Below are 5,221 nucleotides of genomic sequence, written 5' to 3' on the forward strand. Positions count from 1 at the left end.
TTGGAAGTCTATTGATTATTGATTTAATTCCTTTAATAGACATAGGTCTATTTGCTTCACCTATTTCTTTTTGTGTGAATTTTTAACAGATAGTGTCTTTCAAGGAATCGATCCATTTAATATAAGTTATCAAATCTGTGAGCCATAGAGTTGTCCACACTATTCCTTGATTATCCTTATAATGTCCGTGGAATCTATAATGATGTCTTCACCTTCATTTTTGATATTAATAATTTGTGTCCTGTTTTTACTAGCCTGCCTAGAGGCAGATTAATTTCATTCATTGTTTCAAAGAAACACCTTTTTGCTTCATTAATTTTCTCTATTGATTTCCTGATTTTCACTTCATGGATTCCTGCCCAAATTCTTATTTCTTGTCTTCTGCTTACTTTGGATTTAATTTACTCTATCTTTTTCTAGTTTCCCAAGGTGAAAATTTAGATTATTGATTGCAGAAATTTCCTCTTTTCTAATATATGTATTCGATGCTATAAATTCCCCTCTAAGTGCTGCTTTTATTGCATTCCACATATTTTGATAAGTTTGTATTTTCATTTTCACATAGTTGAAAGGTTTTTTTTTTTTTTCAAGATTTTATTTATTTACTTGACAGAGAGAGAGCATGCACAAGCAGGGGGAGCAGGAGAGGGAGAAGCAGGCTCCCTGCTGAGCAAGGAGCTGGATTCAGGGCTCAAGCCCTGAAGGTATTTTTTAGTTTCTTTTGAGATACCTTCTTTGACCACTAAGTTATGTAAAAGTATGTTGTTTAGGGCACCTGGATGGCTAGTCAGTTAAGTGGAGCCTGCTTCTTGCTCTGTCCCTTCCTTACCCACACCCCAGCTCATGCTTGCTCTTGTGTGCTTGCATAATCAGTCTTTCTTGCAAAAATAAATAAAGTCTTTAAAAAATTAAGAAATAAGTGTGTTGCTTAATTTCCACATATTTGAGGATTTTCCTATTATCTTTCAGTAATAGGTTTCTAGTTAACTCCATTGTGGTCTAAGAGAAGATATTGTTTGATTTCTATTCTTTTAAATTTTTTAAGTGTTTTATGGCTGGAATGTGCATGTTCCATGCGAGCTTAAAAAGAATATGTGTTTTGCTGTTGTTGGATACAATGGCCTGTGGATATTGGTTGTATCCAGTTGATTGGCGATGTTGTTGAATTCTACTATGCCCTTACTAATATTGCCTGCTGGCTCTATTCTGACAGAGGGTTATTGAAGTCTCAAATCATGATAATAAGGTCCCATTTCTCTTTCAAATCTATTAGTTTTTGCTTTGCATGATTTGATGTTACATTACTTCTATTTCAGCAAAGGTATTTTGCGAGCTTTTTAAAAATTATATAAATGTGCAAAATGCTTAACACTTGAATCCAGCAAGGATCCCCATAAAGCTTTTTTTAAAAAAGATTAACCCCCAGAGATTTACAGTAGTTAATTTCTACCTCATGTCAGCCCAGTGCAATATACTGGAAGCTCCATCATTAGTTGTTGATTTCCACCATTACTCTTCAGAATCTTAAAGGGCAGAGGAAGGGGTATTTAGACAAGCATGAAACAAAATTCAAACCAAATAAACTGCAAAGTGATTCCTAATAGTTATAGATGCATTTTGCCTAAACTATCCAAATCAGTAGCTGTGGAATAACTGTAGGAATTTCTCTGAGGCTGGGAAGGGGGTGGTTTCCACAGGTTGGTAAAAGCTCTGCCCTGGGTGAGAAGTCACAGGTTAAGGATGCACGCTCTGTGAATATTTACTACACGTACACATGTAGTATCCGTAAGCACTTGAAATACACAGTATTTGAGTACCCTCCAAAGTCAGGTATGGCTTTTTAAAAATTCCAGATGTGATTAGTAAGACCGTGGTTGCTGGGTTTTCCTGAGCTTGCTTTTCTGAAAATTTTAAAAGAAATGTGCAAATCTTCTTTGTGCCTTCTCATATATATCTGGTATGTATGTACCAGAAGACTCTAGGCTTCTCTTTTCCTTCAATAAATTGCTTAATTGTGAGTTTGTGAAAATTTCCATCTTGGACAGTTTTAAGGACTTCTCAATCACACTGTCCTTTTGAAATTCCCACATAGGCCATGACATCAGCTGCACCAGATATGTCTCAGCAAAGATGTTACTCCACATTCTTGAACTTCCAGAGTAATTAGTCTACAAACATTATACATCTTGAGATCTCAATCTGGCCAAAGTATTTTAGTAGCCTGGGGACAAAATACAGTTCACCATCTCACCTTGTGTATTCAAGCAATGGAATGTTGGCCATGAGATCATGAAACCTGGAAAGCGTATTTCTAACATTTCTTCCTGGTAGGCAGTCTTAAGTTTCAACATTGTTAATTCATTTTCATTCCAAGAAATGTGGAACTCCTTCAAAGTCATTTCAAAAGTCTCCTGTTGTGACTTCAGTGACGGTTTCATTGGTTCTTGCTACAGTATGAATGTGTCTTCCCCAAAATTCATTGTTTGACTCTAATCCCCCCGTGTGATGATATTTTGAGGTGGGGTCCTTGGAGTTGATTAGACTCTGCCCTTATTAATTCATTAGTACCAGTGTAAAAGAGACACCAGAAATTTCCCTTGCCTCTGTCGTATGAGAACACAGCAAGAATACAGTTGTCTATGAATCCAAGAAGTGGCCCTCACCAGACACCAAATCTTTCAGCATCTTGATCTTAGACTTCTCAGTCTCCAGAACTATGAGAAATAAATTCTTGCTTTTTAATCTATACAATGTATGGTATTTTGTTATAGCAGCCCAAATAGACTAAGACAGTCCTACAATTAACTAGATCAACTTACTGGTCACCAAACTCTTTGACGAAAGACTCAGGGTTTCAAAATTCAGTGTTCCATTTATGATGTCTCCATACATCATTGCTGGGTACCCTTGTGTCTAGTACTCCTTGAACTCATTCCAGTTCCTCTTATTGTTGGAATCTTGCAAGCACAGTAAGGAATTACCCCACATCCAATAGTGAGGATTATCAGAATGTTGTGATGTCATCATTCTTTGAGGTTCTTACATAAATCAGAGCAAATCTTATTTTCTACCAAAGAAGCAAAGATAGCAAGGATTTTTTTAAGATTTTATTTATTTATTTGACAGACAGAGATCACAAGTAAGCAGAGAGGCAGGCAGAGAGAGAGGGGAGGAAGCAGGCTCCCTGCTGAGAAGAGAGCCCGATGCAGGGCTCCATCCCAGGACCCTGAGATCATGACCTGAGCTGAAGGCAGAGGCTTTAACCCACTGAGCTATCCAGGCGCCTCTATAGCAAGGATTTTTTGTGTATTCTTGTGCCCTTTTTGTCATTGTTTTCCTTGTTAACATTCTCTCTGGCAAAGTCTGCTGGCCAGTTTATAGGAAAAGTGCTGACTGGACAGGCCAACTTAATGCTTGTCATTGGCTTGGAGGCTGCACTCTCACCCACAGCTGCTGGCTCCCGCTGAGGGGTTTTATTGAAGTGCAGCTTTAAGAACAGATTTTTCTCAAAGTAAAGGAATCTGCTTTATGTCTCCAAGGCTGGCTTTGAGAAGAGCTTGAATTACCTGTTTTTACAAGGACAACTTGCCTTTATCCCACATTTTGCTCTTACAAAATGAACAGGCTCCAACATTATAGAGAACTTTTCCAAGAATAATCTGTATAGACACCAAGTTCCTTGGTCATGTACCTGACTCTTCACTCATCCTAACGAGGAAAACTCTGGTAGGTAGCACCCTGTCGGCAGTTTTTGCTCTTCATTTGGTAGGAATCCACACACACTCTAAATTTACACTGAGGATACACCCAGAACAAGTTAAGATGGTTGTATTGTACACATCACACATTTCTTGAATACATTTGGCAGTTCACTCCCTGGCAACCCTCTAAAAGATACTCTTATTGTGACTCTACAGTTGACCATGCTTCCTTTCCAGAAATCACTGTTTGACATAGTGATCTCCAGTTTGGGCCAAGATATGTTTTTCTGTATCCAAATCAGTCCCCACCACGTTTTTGGCTAAAAGTAACCATAAGCTAATTGTTCATTATTATTATTAGAAACACTTAACAAAGAGGCCACACAGGGAAAATAAATAGTGACTACACACACACATCAGGCTGTAATAACCTAACAAGGTTTCCAAGGTTCGTGGGAGGAGACTTGCGAATACACAGCTCCCTCTTCTTTTTCATCACTCACCTCAGAGAAATAGTGACTAAGAGGATGAAACTGACATTATCTCAGCCATAGGTTAGGAATGGCTTAGAAAGCAAGAAGCAAAAATGTGACTAAATAAGAAGTATGAAGACATGTGGTTGTTGATACGGGGCAGCCACTAAGCCATGCCGTCAGGAGCCTGGACTTTCTACTTGTTTGCTCCATCATCCACAGCTGCTAGTTTTTCACCTTTGAGTTTTCAAATTATGGTCCCAAAATTGCCCACTGAAATTCCAAGCAAGAAAGTAGAGGGCAAGACCACTTTCAGCCCCAAAATGCCTTTTACTATGAAGGCAAAAGCTTTCCCAGAAGTCCCCGGTAGACATCATCATATATTTCACTGGCCAAGACTGGGCCATTCGGCCACCTTCAGCTCCAAGTGAATCTGGAAAATTCTCTTGTATGGAAACGAACAACAGTATTAGCTTATATTAAGTAAGATTCTCCTTCTTGTGGTGGGTAGACTAGTGCCTATATTAACCAACTTCCACTGTGATAATGTTTCATAATAAGCAACCCCCAAATCTTAGTGGTTTATAAGAACAAACATTTGTTCCTCATTTAATGGGCACGTAGTCCATCTGCAATTCTCCTGGGTTTGGCTGGGATCATCTGGGCTTGCGTACAGGGCTGTCTGTGTTTTCATGTCTGCCCGATGCATATTCTTATTCTGGCATGACTGACACCCCTGGCATAGTCTCATGGCAAACGGTAGGTACACAGGAAGCCGGAAAAAAATCACACAAATGCATTTAGAGTCTCTGCTCATGTCATGTACAGTAACACTCCATTTGCCAAACAAATTGCCTGGCCAACTCCAACACACACTGGGCAAGGATGCGTATGTCCTCTGCCTACTCCAGTGGAAAATGCTACAAAGTCACATACCAAAACGTGTAGATGTAAAATCCTATTAGAGAATGAAGGATTGGGAACAAAAATCTAATCTATCTCCTCATTTCAAACAAACTGGAGCTCTGAGAGCCAGCAAGCAAGAAA

At 39.0% G+C, this 5,221-nt stretch overlaps 1 pseudogene; it reads right to left on the reverse strand.

Moving 5' to 3' along the window:
* Positions 1-3,236: 3,236 nt before the first annotated feature.
* On the reverse strand, positions 3,237-4,197 carry LOC116596870 (annotated as a pseudogene).
* Between the last annotated feature and the right edge of the window lie 1,024 nt (positions 4,198-5,221).

The sequence above is a fragment of the Mustela erminea genome, chromosome 8, assembly GCF_009829155.1.
Source record: "Mustela erminea isolate mMusErm1 chromosome 8, mMusErm1.Pri, whole genome shotgun sequence".
NCBI classification, from domain to species: domain Eukaryota; kingdom Metazoa; phylum Chordata; class Mammalia; order Carnivora; family Mustelidae; genus Mustela; species Mustela erminea.